At 48.4% G+C, this 20,281-nt stretch overlaps 7 non-coding genes across 7 annotated transcripts; 5 read left to right on the top strand and 2 right to left on the bottom strand.

The window, feature by feature from the left end:
* Positions 1-221: 221 nt before the first annotated feature.
* Positions 222-293, top strand: TRNAW-CCA (transfer RNA tryptophan (anticodon CCA)). The gene has a single exon. It is a non-coding gene; the product is annotated as a tRNA-Trp (tRNA).
* Positions 294-1,266: 973 nt separating this feature from the next.
* Positions 1,267-1,339, top strand: TRNAR-ACG (transfer RNA arginine (anticodon ACG)). Its single transcript has one exon. It is a non-coding gene; the product is annotated as a tRNA-Arg (tRNA).
* Positions 1,340-3,793: 2,454 nt separating this feature from the next.
* TRNAR-ACG (transfer RNA arginine (anticodon ACG)) lies at positions 3,794-3,866 on the top strand. Its single transcript has one exon. It is a non-coding gene; the product is annotated as a tRNA-Arg (tRNA).
* Positions 3,867-4,819: 953 nt separating this feature from the next.
* TRNAR-ACG (transfer RNA arginine (anticodon ACG)) lies at positions 4,820-4,892 on the top strand. The gene has a single exon. It is a non-coding gene; the product is annotated as a tRNA-Arg (tRNA).
* A 1,653-nt stretch (positions 4,893-6,545) lies between these two features.
* On the bottom strand, positions 6,546-6,618 carry TRNAR-ACG (transfer RNA arginine (anticodon ACG)). Its single transcript has one exon. It is a non-coding gene; the product is annotated as a tRNA-Arg (tRNA).
* A 973-nt stretch (positions 6,619-7,591) lies between these two features.
* On the bottom strand, positions 7,592-7,663 carry TRNAW-CCA (transfer RNA tryptophan (anticodon CCA)). Its single transcript has one exon. It is a non-coding gene; the product is annotated as a tRNA-Trp (tRNA).
* A 683-nt stretch (positions 7,664-8,346) lies between these two features.
* TRNAW-CCA (transfer RNA tryptophan (anticodon CCA)) lies at positions 8,347-8,418 on the top strand. Its single transcript has one exon. It is a non-coding gene; the product is annotated as a tRNA-Trp (tRNA).
* Positions 8,419-20,281: the final 11,863 nt, after the last annotated feature.

The raw sequence follows: 20,281 nt of genomic DNA, 5'->3' as shown, positions 1-20,281 counted from the left end.
CAGCATCCCTGAGCCTGGCTCCTGCCTGCACTGAACCCACAGATCACCCCATCCCACCCTGCACATTCATCCTCCAGCCTGGACTCCTCTCTGCAGCCAGGCCTTGGCCACCCTTCCCCTCCATACCTGCAGCTGGGGGGTTCCTGGACAACCCTGGGGTGCTCCCTGTGGAGAAGACATCTGGCCAGGGTCCGTGCTAGGGCACTGTGTCCCTCCATCCCGACCTCGTGGCGCAAGGGCAGCGCGTCTGACTCCAGATCAGAAGGTTGTGTGTTCGAATCACACCGGGGTCAGCCTTCGGGCACCACTCACCACCCTCTCTATTGACCCCTGCTTTTCTGTGGGGCTGCTCTGCAGGACAGGCAGGGCTCTGCAAGGCATTGGCCAACTCCAGGGGGGCACCTCAGGAATGCCCTATGCCAGGGCAAATGTGATACCCACAGCCAGGTTGTGCTGGGTGGACCTTATGGATCATCATCAGAGTGGAGGCCAATGCGGGGGGGGGTTGTGGTGGGTGTCTGCTACAGTTTGCCTCATCAACAACCTGAAGGAAGGGAAGTCTTCCTCAGGAAACTGCAAGAAGCTGCAGAACTGCATGCTCAGCCACTCCTGGGGCACCTGGACTTACCCTCAGGCAATATTTGCCTGGGAGGGAAACATGGGGTGGTACAGTCGGACCAGGGGATTTCTGGAGGGGATCAAGGACAATTACTCAATGGAAGATCATGGCAATAGGGAGAGGTTTCTGAAGAACAACAACATGAGAGGTTTTTTCAAGAAGAGTAAGAAGGAGGATCCGGGGAGCTCTAACCTTGTCAGCCTCACCTCAGAGCCCACCTGAAGACTACGGAATAAATACTCCTGAAGGCCATGCCCAAATGAAGGAAGGATGCGAAAATGATTGGAAACAGTGACCATGGGTTTACCAAGGGCAGATCACTCTTGGCCAGCGTGATAGGTTTCTTTGAAGAGATGATGACTTCCTCGATGTTCAAGAGGACACCAAGGAACACCATTTACCTTGACTTTGATTTAGCATCTAGCAGGACATAGACAGAGTGCCTAAGCTGAATCACAAGGCAAAGCAAAGTGGCTAGACCGGGGGCTGAGGGGGCTGCAGTCAGCGGCTGGCAGTCCAGCTGATGTCCCTCACGGCTTCATGTTGCGTTGGATGTTGTTTGGTGTCTTTGTGATGGGCACAGAGGATGTTCTCCCGAACAAAGGACGTAGGCAGCCTGCGAGGGCCAGGGGGCTGGTGAGGGGCCAGGGCCAGTGGCGCAATGGATAACGCGCCTGACTACGGATCAGGAGACTGCAGGTTCGACTCCTGCCTGGCTCGGCACTTTTAGCCTTGCGGCGGCTCCTCCTGCTCCCTCTGTGAGGGCCTTTCTTCTCCTGCCGGTCATCCATCCTCCCAGGCCTTCTGCAGGGCAAAAGTACTGGGGTGTCCTCTTGCCCTGCAGGATGGAAAGAGTTCCTCCAGACCTTATGGTGGAGCTGGGCACCTTGTCTCATCACTCTCTTCTACTCAGTACTGACATCCCTCTATTCCCACTGCTTACTCATGTTCCACACTAGGAATACTGCACACAGCTTTGGGGCCCCAAGTATAAGGACATTGATGAACTAGAACAAGTCCAGTGGAGGGCCACCAAAATGGTCTGGTGTTTGTCCCATGGCTTCTCCTCATACTTGCTGGGTTTATTTGGCCTGGGGAAGAGGAGGTTTCAGTGAGGACCTGATAGCAAACTTCCAGTACCTATGAAGAAGTCGTCAAGCCAGGCTCTTGACAGCCTTTCACGATGAAAGGATGAGAGTCAATAGGTATAAATTGAAATGGGAGGTTCTGTCCAAATATGAGGGAAAAGTGTTTTCCCATTTTTTTTTCATTGATGAAGGTGGGCAGGAGAGAGGGATAGAGAGAGGGAGTGAAAAAGGGAGGGAGCTGAAACCAAGGCATGGGAACAGAGGCCCAGCAGGTAAGTTTTCATTTGGTGCAAAAGGTGCCTGCTGGGTGCCAGAGCTAATGACTGAGGCGGGAGCGACATTTCACTTGCCCCACAGGAGGCTCAGCTGCAATGCCCAGCTTATCAGGGTTGGGGTCAGCCCTGGGTCTCCTGGGAGCTGTAGTGGCCGGCTCTGGTGTGATCTTCATGGGGAGCACATCCCCACCACCCAGGCTGAGTCTGTGCCTGGGGGTTGCATCCCTCCATATTGACCCTGTGGCACAAGGGCAGCATGTCTGACTCCAGATCAGGAGGCTGTGTGGTTGAATCACACCTGGGTAAAGGTTCCCTGTTTCTGCTGGGTGCTGCTGGAGTGCTTCCTCCCCATGTGGCAGGACTTTATTTTTGTCCTCTCTAAGGTTCATGAGGTTCCTATCAGCCCATTTCTCCTGCCTCACAAAGCCCCTCTGAAGAGCAATCCTGCCCTCCAATGTATCAGCCTCTGCTCCCAATTTGGTGTCATCCAGAAACTTGCCGAGTGTGCACCCCATCCGATCGTGCAGGTTATTAATGAATACATTTAAGAGTGTCAGTATCAGTATCAACACCTCCATTACTAACTGACTACACGCAAACTCCATTACTAACAGGACACTTGCTACGTTTCCAGCTCGTGATCCCAACACTGGGTCTGGTGGCCCAGCCAGGTTTTCACCTACCTTCTTAGCCTCTCATTTGGTCCCTTTTCAATCTGGCTACAGGAAGACTCGGAGACCCTTTTTAAAAGTCAAGATAAACAAGTGTTTCTTTCCCAGGTTCCAGCAAGGCAGGCAGTTGGGTAGGTCAGGTAGGACCTTAGTAAATCTATCCTGGCAGTTTGCAACTACTTTTGTGTCCTTCATGTGTCCATTTTGCTCAAGTGATTCCTGACTTGATCATCCTCTGCCGTGAATAATCCACTGCCACAGGCTCTATCAGAAGACAAAGGGACGTAAAGCTGAGAGCAGACCTCATCAATAAAGACAGAGGCAGAGAAGGCATTGAGTACCTCAGCCTGCTCCACGTCTGTTGCTATTTCCCTCACTCACTCACACAGAAGTGTTGCCACACTTTCTTTTAATTTTCTTTTGCTGTCAATGTGGTTCTAAAAGCCGTTTTGTTGACCTTTCACACCCCTACCACTCTAAACTCCAGCTGAGCTTTAATTTGCCTGTGTCAGCAGCTAATTTTACCTATCAGATTGAGGGAATTATTATCATCCTGTTTGACACTTGTGGGACCACATCTGGAGTCTCTGTCCAGTTTTGGGATCTCCAGAACAAGACAGACATTTACATACTGCATTAAGTCCCAGAGATGGTCATCCAGATGAGAAGGTGGTGGAGTGACTGATGAGGAGTGGCCCAGAGAGCTAGGTTTCTATAATACAGAGAAGAGGTCAAGGAAGGGTTATAATCTTGTCTTATACTATGTGCGCCTACAGAGAAAGTGGAGCCAGGTTTATCTTGTGAACATAGAGAAGGGAGCTCAACAAAAACTGATTACATCAAGGAAAATCTCTATTAAATGGCAGGAAAAAAATTCACACATCAGAGGTCACACAATAGAACAGGGTCCCAGAGAGGTTTGGGAGTTCTCATCCTTGGAGACATTCAAAGCTTGACTAACAAAATGACCTATATGTGAAAGACTTTTATGATCTGAGCAGGGGATTAGATCACTTGGCTTCCAGGCATCTCATAAAATTGAATTTTTTCTATACTTAACCAAATCCTCTTGCACCCTCCCCTGCTCCCCACACAAAGCCCATCCACTGATGGGAAGCCCCCAGAGGTGCAGGAGGATGAGGGCCAGTGGCGCAATGGACAACGCGCCTGACTACGGATCAGGAGATTGCAGGTTCGACTCCTGCCTGGCTCGCCATTTTCCTGCCCACAGCCTGGCCAGAGTACTGATGGCGACAGGGGACCTCTTTCTCCATGATGGCCTGCCTTTGCCTGGAGTTTCTCCCTTCTTGCTGGGCTTCCTGCAGAGCAAAACCTTCCCTCGCGTCAGGGGAGGCTCTGACTGGATTTACTGGCAAAAAAAAATTTCACCGTGAGGATGGTAAATCACTGGCAGAGGGGCCCAGAGCGGCTGTGGATTCTCCCATCTTTGGAGTTAGAGTTCAAGCAGGCAAGGCACTGATCTGAATGTTGAGCAGAAATTTGGACTAGAGACCTCCACATGTCATTTCCAACATGAATTATTCAATGAGAAGTTCCTGCTTCCATGTCCTTTTGCTGCTCCATCCCACGTTGGCAGGCTCATGGGCTTGTCACCATCTTTGTGGTACCTTCACCCTGCGTGTGGCTTGCACAAGCAAGGTTGAAGATGCCCATGTACAGGCTAGCTCAGACCAATTGACCATCAAGCAAGATCTTGCTACCCACAGCTCACCGGCTCTGCCCTCTGTCATCAGGCAGGAGCAAGTGTAGGACAAAACAGGTGGCCTTGGGCTGAGCTCAACCCTCAGCTGTGCACCATGGCTTCAGAGAGCCCTGGGCTACTCCAAGCCCTGTGTTGGCTGGGAATTGTAGCCACATGGGGCAGGCAAGATGCCACCGCCAACCCACCAGAGCAGCTGAGGGGCTGAAGGCCACCATCTGCCCTTGCTGCCTGGCCTCCTTGTGGGGGCACTCAACACAGGCACCACTTCTCCTGGGTGGTGGGATCAGTGGGACCAATACTGACGTCTCCCCCATAGGTGGGTAGGGCTAGGCTGTCATGGGAGAGGAGGGAGCTGGGTGAGGTCTTGCCACTTCCCTTTGACCACCAACACACCCAGGTGGTACAGAAAGCACGGTGGGGGCACCAGGTGGGACCAGAGCCTGGGGCCAGTGGCGCAATGGACAACGCGCCTGACTACGGATCAGGAGATTGCAGGTTCGACTCCTGCCTGGCTCGCCCTGAAACTGCCTGGCTGTCGTGGAGGTGACAGGGGACAGTTGTCTTCATGACGTCCTTCCCCTTCCAGGCTTTTTTCCCATCTCTCTGACATCAGTATCACAGGAGCATCGTCTTGCGAAACACTTCATCAAAGCTGTGAACATAGCACCTGCTTCAAGAGCCACCACTCCTCAAGTCCTTTTTTGGCCTGGCCTGCTGACCTCCCAGACTGCTGAGCAGCAAGTTTGCTTCTGAGGTCTCTGAGTGTGTGTTTTCCTCATAAGCCCTGTGCAGATCTCCTGTCTGTCTCCCTGAGCACTACTGAGTGAAAGCTGGCTGAAGCCTCCCTAGTAACAACAGTGGGTAAGGGGTGAGGAAAGTGGGCTGGGACATTAGGCTTGAAGGGTTGTGGTCAGGGACTGGAAGTGCCTTAATTGGTGGTTAATTGCTCCTAAAGCTCCTCAGGGGTCAATGCTGCCACTGATACTATTGAACATCTTCACTGAAGTACTCAGTAATGGGCTAGGATGAATCCTATGTGAGTTCATGGATGACACCAGTGAGTAGAGGAGCAGTTGACACTGGCAGGGACGGCTGTCATTCAGAGTGACCTGGACAGGGTGAAGGAAGTTCAGTAATGGTAAACACCATTTCCTGCCTCTGGGATGAGATAACCCCATGCAGCACTACTGACTGTCAAGAAAACTGCTGTGCAGAAAAGGGCTTAGGGGTCCTGGAGAACAACCAGTTGAAGAAGAATCAGCAGTGTGCCCTTGCAGCCATGAAGGCCAACTGCATGCTGGGCTGTCCTACCGAGAACATAGCTGCCAGATCAAGAGGAAGGATTATTCCACTCCATCCAGCACTTCTAAGACCATTGTTGGGGCGCTGTGTCCAAAACTAGCCTCCTCAGTACAAACAAGACACTGACAACATGGAGCAAGTCTAGCTTTGTCCTTTTCCATACTTTACCACACCTCTTTGAGCTTTCCCCCCAGTTAAAGTTTTTTAAAGCCTGCTGGCAGACATACTTTTGCCTCTTCCTGTCTGATATACCTTGTAGTCTCCTGAGCAATCCTAATGCCTAAAAGAAGGTTGCAAAGTTATAAAAGTAAGCGGTCTGAGATGCCCGGGTGCTGCACCCCTCCACCCTGACCTTGTGGCACAAAGGCAGCACGTCTGTACCTGGATCACAAGGTTGGGCGCCTAAACCACGCTGAGGTCAGGCTTGGGACAGTGCTGTGGGCAGGTGGCCTCTCCGTGATTTCCCCATGGCTCATCGATGTTGCATGCAGAACTTTGTGAGGCATTGACAAAATGCAACAAGACCAACGTGGGCCTCAAAAGCAGTTGGGGACCAGAGCCCATGATCTGCCAGGACAGACTGAGAGTGCTGACTCTCCCAAGCCTACAGGGGAGCTGTTCAGGACGCATCTTCATTCTGCTGTGGTATTTGCTGTGGTGTCCCTGGCTGTGGTGTGGGCCCCAGCTCTTCCCATTTTGGGGTGCCCAGCTCCACCATAAGGTCTGGAGGAACTCTTTCCATCCTGCAGGGCAAGAGGACACCCCAGTACTTTTGCCCTGCAGAAGGCCTGGGAGGATGGATGACCGGCAGGAGAAGAAAGGCCCTCACAGAGGGAGCAGGAGGAGCCGCCGCAAGGCTAAAAGTGCCGAGCCAGGCAGGAGTCGAACCTGCAGTCTCCTGATCCGTAGTCAGGCGCGTTATCCATTGCGCCACTGGCCCTGGCCCCTCACCAGCCCCCTGGCCCTCGCAGGCTGCCTACGTCCTTTGTTCGGGAGAACATCCTCTGTGCCCATCACAAAGACACCAAACAACATCCAACGCAACATGAAGCCGTGAGGGACATCAGCTGGACTGCCAGCCGCTGACTGCAGCCCCCTCAGCCCCCGGTCTAGCCACTTTGCTTTGCCTTGTGATTCAGCTTAGGCACTCTGTCTATGTCCTGCTAGATGCTAAATCAAAGTCAAGGTAAATGGTGTTCCTTGGTGTCCTCTTGAACATCGAGGAAGTCATCATCTCTTCAAAGAAACCTATCACGCTGGCCAAGAGTGATCTGCCCTTGGTAAACCCATGGTCACTGTTTCCAATCATTTTCGCATCCTTCCTTCATTTGGGCATGGCCTTCAGGAGTATTTATTCCGTAGTCTTCAGGTGGGCTCTGAGGTGAGGCTGACAAGGTTAGAGCTCCCCGGATCCTCCTTCTTACTCTTCTTGAAAAAACCTCTCATGTTGTTGTTCTTCAGAAACCTCTCCCTATTGCCATGATCTTCCATTGAGTAATTGTCCTTGATCCCCTCCAGAAATCCCCTGGTCCGACTGTACCACCCCATGTTTCCCTCCCAGGCAAATATTGCCTGAGGGTAAGTCCAGGTGCCCCAGGAGTGGCTGAGCATGCAGTTCTGCAGCTTCTTGCAGTTTCCTGAGGAAGACTTCCCTTCCTTCAGGTTGTTGATGAGGCAAACTGTAGCAGACACCCACCACAACCCCCCCCCGCATTGGCCTCCACTCTGATGATGATCCATAAGGTCCACCCAGCACAACCTGGCTGTGGGTATCACATTTGCCCTGGCATAGGGCATTCCTGAGGTGCCCCCCTGGAGTTGGCCAATGCCTTGCAGAGCCCTGCCTGTCCTGCAGAGCAGCCCCACAGAAAAGCAGGGGTCAATAGAGAGGGTGGTGAGTGGTGCCCGAAGGCTGACCCCGGTGTGATTCGAACACACAACCTTCTGATCTGGAGTCAGACGCGCTGCCCTTGCGCCACGAGGTCAGGGTGAAGGGACCTGCCACCCTGTCACAGACCCCAGCCTGGGCGGTGGGGATGTCCTCTCCATAAGGGCCACCCCAGGGCATGTGGGCCACCCCAAGAGAAGGGCTATGGGAGGTGGAGAGGACATGGCCACCCCTTGAAGAGAGGGCAGCTAAGTCCTGCCCGCAGCATGGTGACCAGGCTGGAGGGTGAAAGCTCAGCGAGGGATGGGGCAGCGGGGCAGAGGGAACAGCATAGGAGCAGGATATGTGGGGGCAGCTGGTCTCAAAGCACACTCCATCCTCCTGTTGGGAGGAAGGTGACTCCAGCCAGGCCATGTAAAATATGTGAGGGTCCTTCCTGCCACAGGGCTTGAGGTGGTGGCTGTGCATCTGCCAGGTGAGTGGAGCCTCTCTCCCCAGAGAGGTGGTGGGCCACCATCCCTCCTATCCCTCTGGAGATACCACACTCAGGAGCTTGTTTGTCTGGGGAGAGGCCCTGCAGGGCTGCTCTGAAGAACAGTCATATTTAGGCCTTCCTCCTCTGCAGAACTTCATTTAGAGCTCTGCTTGCAGGGTTAGCGAGGCAGCTGGCAAAGATGCTGCCACTCCTTTGTCAGATGAATCAAAAGTCCCCTTCCTTCAAACAACAGCCCATGGCCATAAAGTCCAGGATGACATGTGGGGAGGGTGCATATCAGCTGTGACCTCGTGGCGCAATGGTAGCGCGTCTGACTCCAGATCAGAAGGCTGTGTGTTCAAATCACACCGGGGTCAGCAGGTCCCACCTGCATGGGGCAGCACTGTGAGATGGGCAAGTTGCTTTTGCCCTCCCACTCTGTACCCTACATGCGTGGTGGAGGGCACTAAATGAGCCATGGCAGAGTGGTCTTTCCTTGCTGGCCAGCAGTAGGAAGTATCTAGATATCTTCAGCCTTCCCTCGTCCTATGTCTACAAAGGAGACAGGATTAGTGGGTGTTTCAGCTGTGGCTCCATGTCTGGGTACCGCTTCTTCTGGTCTCAGCCCCTCTCCAGAAGGGTAGGGGCATCTGACTCCAGATAAGGACTCCTACAAAAAATTCAGCCTGCAGTCTCCTGATCCATAGCAGGGCACATTATCCATTGCAGCACTGGCCTTTGCGAGCCTGGCACCTCATGGTAATATGTTCTTTTTTTCTTACTTGTGTTTTTTGCCTCCCAACTTATCACTTTGAGATAAGTCTTTTTCTCACTTTGAGAAAAGTCTACATCCACCTACTCTATACACTGCTGTTAGGTGATTGAAAGTTGGGATAAGATCCCTTTGTGTATTCTTTGTCAGGTTGAATAAACTCAATTCTTTCCACCTCTCCTCACACCTCAAGTCCATCACCACCTTGGTGGTTCTCACTGGACCTGCTCCACTATGTCAGTGTCTTTCTTTTGATTCTGTTGAAACACCTGGCTGTGAGGAACTGAAACCTCAGTTTCATGTCAGGACTAGTCATCAGCATTTTTAACACTCTACTTACTCTCTTCCTGGTCCCCCACGCATTTCTTGGTGAGATGGACAGAAGGGATGGAGGTCTGGAAAAAAAGGAGACTCAAAGCTATGAGAATGACCTTACGTGAGTTATAGTTCATAAAAAGTAGTTGAACTCTTTTAAGGGCTCTTTGAATGTGAATTTTAAAAGACATAAGCAGGGGGGATAATGAAAAGAGACAATGGAGCGATGAGAAAGGCAAGAAAAGAGTAGGGGAAAAAAAAAGTACTTTCTCCAGCTGTACCCACATCAGGGGTGCACCCTCCCACAGGAGGTCCAGGCTGCTATGCCTGTGCCAGAATCAGGCATTTAGAAGGAAGAAAAGTCCCACGGTTCTGCATCCTGCACACAGAGGAGGACATTGATCCAAAAGTCCGTGAGAACAACACAAGTGTGGGAGTCACCTAACAAGACAGCCTTGAGCTCACACCTCCAATGGACTCAGACATGTTCCTGATGTTTAGGCAACAGCTTAATTGTGATATCTGAACATAGTACTGAACTAACATCTTCAGAAGCTCATGTAGCCAACCAAATTTTATTTAGCAAGTGAGAAATATCAGCTAAGGGTATCTGGTAGATGGAGTGTCTCAAAAAGGTCATTTCCATGGATTCATGGATGGTGGGATTGCACATGGGCTTTGGCAATGCTGCTGGCCTGAAAGTGCAAAGGGATTAATCTACCTGGACACAGGCTGTCCTGTCCAACCACCCAGCCCTGGAAGACCCCCTTTCTGCCCATAGCTTGCCTGGCACCATCCACAAGTGTCTTGGGGTATGGAGGCAGAGGGGAACATAGACAACCCCTGGACTCAGACCATCCCTCAGCTGGGCATCACAGCTCTAGAGAGCCCTGGGGATGCCCTAAGCCTGACATTCCCTGGGAATCACAGCCACAGACAGAAGGCAGAAGAATCTGATGAATGAAGGAGGACAGCATCCTTCAGGGTGTTTCCATAGTTCCTAACCCTGTACCAAAAAACTAAGTGTAGGTCCTTCCGTGACTCCCATTCTCACTCATCTGATGAACGTAGACCCAAGGGCTCCTATCCCATGTCCCAAAACTCCTGGTGTGTCACCGATGGGTGACCGAGCAGAGGATTTCGTCGGTGGCTGTCCTCCAGATGTCGCTACCTCACTGTTGTTTGATGTCCTTCGCTCTTCCAAAAACAAATAAGCCAGGGGAGCACCCAAAGGCAGGGGAGATGTCTCCTGCCTGTGGACCAAATGCACGTAGCTGTGACATGGGGAAAACATAGCAGATGGAATCTGTACACGCCAAATCCTCTACGTCCCGAGTGCATTCACTCAGCTGCGATCGCTGCTGAACCAGGGGCAAGATTTATACCACTGCTCTGTCTCTGTAACGTGATTTTCTGTCCCTTTAACTCCTTTGAATGGAAAGAAACTCAGGTAATCCTTTTGCAGATCTTCAATAGCTGAAAAAAACCAATATAGTACAGGTTGCTAGATGCTTTTGCTGGGAATGCTAGCACACTCTTGAAAGAATGGTATCTGTTAAGAAGTATTATTCTGGTATACTTCTGGTTAGAAGTATTATTTTCACTGCAGCCAATGGGAACAGTTTTTACATTCATAAAAAATGCTGAGATTTACAGTTATTCTCACTCTTCAACTGTCTGAACTTTTAAGACTTTTTAAAGTCTTTTGTTTTTTAAAAGCAGGAGTGACTTGAGTCACAATAAGGCAAGAGTTGGCTGGTGATGAGGTTTAATCAAAGGGACAGTTTCCCAGGCAGTAGAACTGATGTCTTCCATGCAAGGGATGTTGTCATAGGTTATTTAATAACCAAATTATTTAAGAATCTTGAGGGCCTTTGAATTTTTCTAGTTAAAACACTCTACCTTGCATAAACATCGAAATTTTTGAGGCTGTATCAGGTAGGGAAGTGTGAGGGAGAAAGGCTTAAAAATATTCCCTAAAACTGTAAATCCTTGTAACAAATGCTGTTTCAGATATACCTTTATTTTCCAATGAAAATCTAGTTCTCAGAAAAATGTGATCAGTCCTATTGAGGTCCATTATACAAAACAGTTTACTCTAAATATTGCCATACAATAAGCTTGACCAGAGGAGGACATGAAGCCTGTGAGTACAAGACCAGCTTTCCTGAGTTGGGACCCCTGCTCACAGCACTAGATTGCATCCAGCTCTGGATTTTCTGTGCCTGGTGAAAATAATTACAGATAATTTAAATATATTGTCAGACAGTGAGAATTTTTTCTGGCTATATAAGCATCTGTGCCACTCCTGTGTCACCAGGCTATGCTCACTTCTAGCACAATCCCATGACTGCCCTGGAAGTTGAAGTTTATTTTCATTTCCCTCCACCCTGTTGACTCAAGGCTCAGTGTCTAAGGTGAGGACAAGGTCACATCTCCCTGTTAGTGATCAAGGTAAGGTCATTTTTGTTCTGCTGGACCTTTTTAAGGATAAAGATCCTCCCATTTGTGAAGGGAGGCTAACTTGTAGGCATTGGTGCCAATAACAAGGTCTTTAGCCTCTTTTTCCCTTAATACTGAATCACCAATGAAGTGTCAGGCCTGTCCCTGGAGGCTCTCATCCCTATCCCTATTTATATCTAAGGCTCACCCTTGCCTTAGTGCAGAGCAGGATGGAGGTGCCAGGACTGTGACTGCCAGTCATCCATAGGGTGCCCCAATCTTCAATGTAGGGACAAAGTTTTGTCAATCTCTTCAGCAATGGCATAGTAAAAAGAATAAAGAGTGAAATCTCCAGGTTTGCAATTTTATTTCAGGTATTTAAAAGCTGTGCTAATTGCAAGGAACTTCATATGATGGAGGGAGTGGGAAAATAGATGACAGAAGTATACTAGGGAAATGCATCTAGGGAAAAATAACGTGGACTGTGACACCGGACTGGCAGTTACAACTCAGGAAAGACATCCTGACACTTGCAGACAGCAAACTTCTCGACCTTGCTGCCATGGGAAGCTGTGAAGGCAGATGGTACCAGCAAGGTCAAAAAGGTCTAGACATAGATGGTCCAATAGGGCATTGCTCTGTTCTTATGTTATAACTAAGGTCAGGAATGCCCCAGCAAAACTGTTGGGGATTATTTCTTTCCCAGTGTATATTTTAGTGATAGCTTGTGGCTGATATTTATCTTTCTCTGCAATCAGGAGACAGAAGGGCTTTCAGATAGTACACTGACATCTTTATAATCAGACCATAAAGCAGATGGTCAGCCAAGAATCCACACAAGAGGAATATTTCTTTGGAATTATTTCAGGGCAAAACAACATTAAAAAGGGCTCAAAACAATTTCTTATATCTACCTCTGTTGCAGTCCCCAAACCTGAAAACACACACACACACTCATGGTTGCACTTTTCTCTTAGATAGGTTTTTTTGAGCCAAAATTGTCTGACTTTATTCCACCATTCCAACTAAATCTTCAAATCTCTTTGTGACACCAGGTTCAAGACCTGCATTCATAATGATTTTTTTTGGTCTCTCTCTGCTATTTTTCACTTGTTTTTCCAGGTGCAGACCCAGGATATACTCCTGAGTGAATGTCAGGTTGTCTCCTTAGGAACTGGACAAATGTCAGAACAAAGTCGAAAAAGACCTAGACAAAGCACAAGGACCACCCTTGTGAGCAGACACCAATGCTGACAGTGAGATGCAACCAAGGGAAAATTTTTTGAATGGATAAGTGTCTAAATGAGAGGTGTACAAGTCAGAGCTCATCAGTTTGGAGGTAACTGTTCTTCTAATCGTATTCCCTGCTCTATCACTGTTCATTGAGTTTTCAAAGCCCCAGAAGCGTGCCAGACACTTTTCATGCCTTATGTTCGTAGTGAAGAAGTCAGGATGTGAATTTCTCTGGAGAAGGAAAGTGGCAAGATGGAGCTGGAGGATATGGCCATGCTCAGCACATCATTCCTCTTCTCCCGAGGCTGGTAGAGGGAGTCATTTTCCTTACAGCATCTCAGATGTATTGGCATCCCCTGGGACAACAGAGCACCTTCACCATTCATACACTGATTCTGATGCCCCTGGGAAGGAGGGCAGAGAAAACCTTCTCCTGGTTTTCCCCACATGGGGGTGGAAAGACTTTCTTGGTAACAGGTTGTTGAAGCAAGGAATCAAACTTGTGTATTCAGAGGCTCCATATGTGTCTCACCATGCCCCCCCTGAAAGACTCTGCCCTGACCAACCTTCTGTGAGATCTTAGGCAAGTCATCTCATACAAAAGTTAGGAAAGGTTGTGCAGAGTCATTCCACATCTACTCCAGGGTCATGTCTCTTACAGAGGTCCACATGTCCAGAGAAAAGATTAAGAAAAAGGCAGGCAGAGTCTCATATTTTCCTTGATACATTCTCTGAGCTTCCCACTGACATTTACTTCCAGAAATGGGGTGGGTTTGTGTGTTTACCACCCTTTCAGGGTGTTTTCCTGGGAATTTGGCTGATCATTTTCAAATATACAAACTGCCAGAAAGATGATTGTGAGCATTTTTTCTCATTGATTAGGAGAGAAAAGGACACACAGATGATAAAATCATAGAATCATAGAATGCTTTAGGATGGAAGGGACCTCTAAAGGTCATCTAGTCCAACCCCCCTGCAACTGGCAGGGACATCTTCAACTAGATCAGGTTGCTCAGAGCCCCATGATGGTGCCAGAGTAGCTCAGATACCACTTCTATCACTGTCCCAATTAATTTAAATTTGCTGTAAGCCTCAATTAGTTGCAAAATTACCTAGCGAGGCAAGCTCAGCTGCCACTGAATCATGTGCAATACCTTAACAAGACTCAGCAGATTCCTGGCTGCCCTCCCCTCCTCTGCCTGCTTCTCTGTGTGCCCCTATTTCCCTTTCCAGTTGGTGACTTCCCACTAGGGAAGGGCTTGTCTGGACACCAGATGGGGTACAACAGAGACTACCAAAGTCCAGTGCAAAGGAAATTGTGATTAACAAGGCATGGAGATCTGTCTATAAAAATCTCACTGTTCCAGCGTACAGTACATTTATTTACATGTTTACATCAGGAAAAAAAGGCAAAATCCACTGTTTATCCATTTCCTGAGCAGGGTGAGGTCCCTACTGCTGAAGAAAGGCAGGGGGAAAGCCATGTAGATGCAGCATATCTGGGTAACATTAATTCCCCCATCTGAAAGAGCTGGGAGACCTGGCAGATCTTCTCACCTTGCTATTATCAGTACACTTTTCATGGGTGCCTGAGCCCATGGCCATGTTGTTCTCTCAGCGCACCCTTTTCACAAGGTTTGTACCAGTGGAAGATGAACAACTGCTTCTTAGTCTTTTGTGCATGGAAAATCAACCAAATTTTCTTTTCTTTGTATGAACGTTTCCCTGTGATTTTGTCACTTATGTAAGAACAGGAGCTGTCTGCCAAATAGGATTTTGTCCCACAGCTTGCTTGCTTGCTTGCTAGCTTGCTTGCTTCCTTGCTTGAATTCCTCCCCTTACACTTCTGAGATTTTAAATCATATTCCTGTACTCAAAATTGTTCTTGCAACTAAATTACTACACAGGACCTACGTCCTTTATACTGGTGAAATGGCTGATCAAATAAGGAACTGTTGTAATCAAAAAGGCCAATTAGTTTGTAGGGGGAAAGCCAGAGATTTCACTTATTTGTGGTGTGATTGCAACAGCTTTGGTCCAAATAGTATACGAGCATAACTGATGAGTGTTTTGGGGCAGGGGGAGTGAGTGGAGGGGAAGGAGAGAGGGAAAGGATCTATTTACCCTCTCCTGTGAGAATATCCATAGCAAAATTCACTGGGGCAGCATCATGTCTATGTTGGCAAGTAAACCAGTGCAGTGACAGAGGTACGGGACCATGGCTCTATAATAGCAGCTAACCTGGGCACAGTTTGAGCCCAGGCCAACTAACACTGACCCAAACTATCCCTGGGCACAGCTGGGGGTTGGCATGGGCCAGGGACCATTCCCCATACATAGTTTTATTTCAGCCGTCTTGATCTGGAGGGTGAAAGAGTTTAACAGTATGGAGGTGGCCAGCCATCCTAGTTGCCTTAGGAATGGTCCCTGTCATGTTTAGTTGCATCGTTGACACAACTTTCCTTCCCGTCCTTCCTCTGGCAACCTCCATCTGACCTGCTGTTGGACTGGTTCCACTGTCACCCATCATCAGACCCCATCATCACACAGGAAGGTATACCAGAATAACTTTTGGCATACCAAAATTTCCCTGTTCATTATCTGTCCTTCTGCCCCAACCCAATGGAAGGAGTTAGACAGAAAAGAAAACCCAGATTTTAAGGCCAAATATGGACCGATTCACAATCAGCTTCAGATGATCTGACTCGACAGCCCAGAGGACTCTGCCTTGCAGGTCCTACCTAAAGAGCAGTGATCCGTGGGGCTTGTTTGTGAAGAGGTGACACATTTTTGCATTGATAAGGAGTTGGCCTTTTTGCTATATTTTTCTAATTCCTTACCAAGGCCAAACCTTTATGCATGCTTTTTGTACCAACGCCCACAAAACCATACACTGTGCCCCTCTGAAGGGCTGGAGATGAAGGTGAAGGGTGGGTGAAACTGTGTTTTACCCCCACAGCAAAGACGTGGGCGTGAAAACTGTACAGAGGACTCTTGAGTAATGAAGCCTGTAACGCTGCTAGCAAGTCTTGGCCTTTCCAAAGGTCATTTGCCTGGCAGTGGCTGGCTCATTACCCAGGAGGAATCCCATCCTAGGGGCGGAAGGGTTGAGGTGCTGCCGTTAAAGGCCTGGTTTCCCAGCAAAGTCATGCACGGGGAAGCGGGAGCTATTAGCCATGGGTGGCTCTGTGGAGACCTTTATGTAGAAGGCTGGAAGTGACCCTCTTAGCTGCTATGGTGTTGGTTCCCTGCAAACGGCCTTGAACATTTTGTCAACTTCATCAGATGAAAATCAGATTGGCTTATGCCCTATAGGTGTGTCTGCGAACAAGGGAGTTCAAAAATTAACAACTCAGTGGCTTCCCTTTCCTTTTGAGGGACTCTTTCAGGCTGGTCTCTGCAGGTGCTGCAGTATTAGTCCCGCTCCCAGCTAAGACTGGATCAAGCCCCATCGCCCAGCATGGGGGCCAGAGTGGTGGGGAAACCCCATCCATGGATGGGGAGATGAAATAAGGAGAGAGGCAGAGACCAGATTTACATGGTGCTCCCAGAGGCTCACCTGATAGATGCTTATCTGTCCTTATCCTCAAGGAGACATTTAAGGGACAAAGACAGCAGATATCTAGGAGATGCTTAGGGTCCTGTCTCTGACCTCTAAGAAATGGCATAGTAATATATTGAGGTGTTTGCAACCCACAAAGGTCAGTTCCAGGAAAAAAATTAACTGAAACTTGTCTTAAACTAGACATTGTGAAGCAAACATTTTGGTGATGAAGGCACAAGGAAAGAGCTCTTGGTCCCCAGCCAGGCACTGCCCGCTGGGTGGTAGAAAGCAAATACCACATATACCTCCAGCCCTTGTGCGCATTACACAATGCACTGGTTAGTTAATTGGAAATCGATTGTGTACTTGATTACGTCATGGTTTACACAACTGGGTTTTGCCTGTGATATTGACTTCAGGAGATGTAAGCTGCTTTCCAGAGGGCTAGAAATTAATAATTAGGTAAATTGAGGTAACTAGGTATTTATTATAAGGGAGTCCCCCAGATGGCTTGTTTTCTTTGCTCTTTAGAGGATTATATTTCAAGGCATCTTATAAGTCCATGGACATATTTTGTTTGTTGGATTGGTGAGACGTTTGCTTTTAGTATTATCCCCCACTGTGTGTCATCTGTCGAAGCAGAGATCTGCCATGGTTGACTTCTAACGTGGGATTTAGATGTCACTCACAAGCACCTAATCACTGTGACAGGCATGGGGAGAAAACCCTGTGCAACTCCGAACTTAAGTCAGGACACCAATCTGTGCAGAAGATAGTTGTCTTAATCCCAAATCGTTTATAGCACAGGAAAGATTGCTAGCAGCAAGACAAGGAGTTGTTCAAGACAGCTGAGCTATGGGTAGTGGGAAGGGAGGCAGTTGCTTGAGCACCTTGTTAAAGGCTCATTTGCAATTGGTGCAAAACCAGACAAATAGGAATACGTGTAACATGATTAGTTGCAAATACAGACCAGAAAGCTATACTTCTGTACTAGTAACAGTGCTTTTCTCTAGGTTCTGAGTTCCTATGGCATGATATGACCATACCCATACTGTGCAACTGTTTTGGCCTCCAAACCAAGGTTACCATATCAGAGTGCCTACTGGAATAGGTCCTAGCCAGGACTAATCATTGAAACAGCTCAGGAATTTTTGGCAGAGAGCTAGCAGAGGCCAAAACTGCCAGGGCTATTCTAATAATTTAATATTATGGATGATCAAGTTTCAGTGATCGCATCCTGGCACTTTTTAATCTGTTTCTACAGACACAGAGAGGTCAGCTGGATCACTGCTCAGACTCTGCTAACTGTATTAGCTACAACTCAGCAGGTAATAATGAGATTTTGGATGTAGCAGACACAACGGACTTGTCTATTACACATGAAAACAAGCATATATAGGCAGGTGAAGGTCAATGCCACGCTGCCCTGTGATATATATATGACTTCAATTCTTGTGGCTGCAGCATTAGCAGCTATCTACCTAACAAGAGCCAAAGGAGCTCTGGTGATTTTAGTTTTGATGATGACAGTACCGGAGTCAACAGAAATCCACCCGATACACCATAGGAGTAGCCATTTTGGTGCTGCACAGAGCGAAACATGTAGACACTGCTCATTGTCTAATGAAAACACTTCTGGTGTTTTAGTTTGTAGCCAACTGCACAGTAATTCTTAAAAATTAAAGCTTCTGTGCTCTTTCATCTGATACCATCCACACAGAAGCCTCAGCCCCTTCCAGGAAAAGCATCACTCCAGCAACATTACCGCCATGTGACAAATCAGGAAACTCATCATCAAGACCAGAGAGGTACTAGTCTTTTCTCCATAACGTACAGGAGATCCTGCCTCCCAGCCTTCCTCTCAAACACTGATTATTATTCATTCTCACCCTCATCTTTACAGACGAATCGTCCTTTTACACAGGCTTTAGGGGTGCAGAGGACATTATATTCTCTATGCTGATTTTCAGCATCATCGTGTACAGGTCTATTTAATGTTGACCCCCTGTATGGATTGCAACATGAGGCCACATGAAATTGAGATCAAAGCAACCAAGGGTAGGTAATAATTGACTAGGTTCCCAGACCTCAGCATTGCAGCATCCCTGAACCTTACACGCACAGGGGCGCTGCAGCCTCCTCTGCTGCCCACCACAAATTTGTGCCTTTTCAGTGATGCTAGCAAGTCTCTTGCACATCAGGATTCTTTAACTCCTCTTTGCTTTACTTTTCTTCCTCTAAAAGGCTTAAGGAGTTTCTCTAATAGAGGACCATTCTAGCTATCACAAGCACAGTGAGGACTGATCATAGAATCATAGAATCGTTTAGGTTGGAAAAGACCCTTAAGATCATCAAGTCCAACCGTTAGCCCAGCACTGCCAAGTCCACCACTAAACCATGTCCCTAAGCACCACAGCTTTTAAATCCCTCCAGGGATGGAGACTCAACTACTTCCCTGGGCAGCCTGTGCCAAGAAGTTTTTCCTAATGTCCTAATATCCTAATATCCTACACCTGCCCTGGCTCAACTTGAGGCCATTCCCTCTCGTCCTGTCACTTGTTACATGGGAGAAGAGACCAACCCCCACCTGGCTACAACCTCCTTTCAGGCAGTTGTAGAGAGCAATAAGGTCTTCCCTGAGCCGCCTTTTCTCCCGGATAAACAACCCCAGTTCCCTCAGCTGCTCCTCATAAGACATGTGCTCTAGGCCCTTCACCAGCTTTATTGCTCTTCTTTGGACATGCTCCAGCACCTCGATGTCCTTCTTATAGTGAGGGGCCCAACACTGAACACGATACTTGAGGTGCAGCCTCACCAGTGCTTAGTACAGGGGGACGATCACTTCCCTGGTCCTGCTGGCCACACTATTCCTGATGCAAGCCAGTATGCCATTGGCCCTCTTGGCCACCTGAGCACACTGCTGGCTCATGTTCAGCCAGCTGTCGACCAACATCCCCAGGTCCTTTTCTGTCAGGCAGCTCTCCAGCCACTCTTCCCCATGCCTGTAGCATTGCATGGGGTTTTTGTGACCCAAGTGCAGGACCCGGCACTGAGCTTTGTTGAACCTCATAAAATTGGCCTTGGCCCATCAATCTAGCTTGTCCAGATCCCTCTGTAGGGCCTTCCTACCCTCCAGCAGACCAACACTCCCACCCAACTTGGTGTTGCCTGCAAACTTACTTGACCCCCTCATCCAGATCGTTGATAAAGATATTAAACAGAACTGGCCCCAGTACTGAGCCCTGGGAAACACCACTGGTGACTGGTCACCAACTGGATTTATCTCCATTCACCACAACTCTTTGGGCCTGACCTTTAAGTCAGTTTTTTACCCAGCAAAGAGTATACCCGTCCAAGCCATGAGCAGCCAGTTTCTCCAGGAGAATGCTGTGGGAAAAGGTGTCAAAGCCTTTACTAAAGTCCAGGCAGATAATGTCCACAGCCTTTCCCTCATCCACTAAGCGGGTCACCTTGTCATAGAAGGAGATCAGATTAGTCAAGCAGGACCTGCCTTTCATAAATCCATGCTGACTGGGCCTGATCACCTGGTTGTCCTGTACGTGCTGCATGATGGCACTCAAGATGATGGAAGAACAGAGATAAAACGTGCCTGATGGTCTTTGCTTTGAGCTTTATGCACCCATTCAGCCCATGTGAAATGGCATAAAACACTCTACTGACAAGTGACGTGTGGGAATATCTTGCACAAGACCAAAATGTATCTATTAGAGAATTTCCACTAATATAGCTCCATGGATGAAGCAACATCAGCCTTCATGTTCCCATTCTCATTATGCCCTTAGCAAGACAATGCCAAAGGATACCCCATGGGATGGCAAATTAATAAATGGACATGGTCAAGACTACAATGTGGATTTGCAGACTGATTGGTCTGAGCTGCTCCTTCCCCGAACTACGAGTGATATGTCTTTGT

This window comes from Nipponia nippon, unplaced genomic scaffold (assembly GCF_047370975.1).
Source record: "Nipponia nippon isolate SJK-2023a ecotype South Korea unplaced genomic scaffold, ASM4737097v1 scaffold_4, whole genome shotgun sequence".
Taxonomy (NCBI): domain Eukaryota; kingdom Metazoa; phylum Chordata; class Aves; order Pelecaniformes; family Threskiornithidae; genus Nipponia; species Nipponia nippon.
The sequence above is the reverse complement of the archived record's forward strand: the minus strand, read 5'-3'. Positions and strand labels throughout refer to the sequence as shown.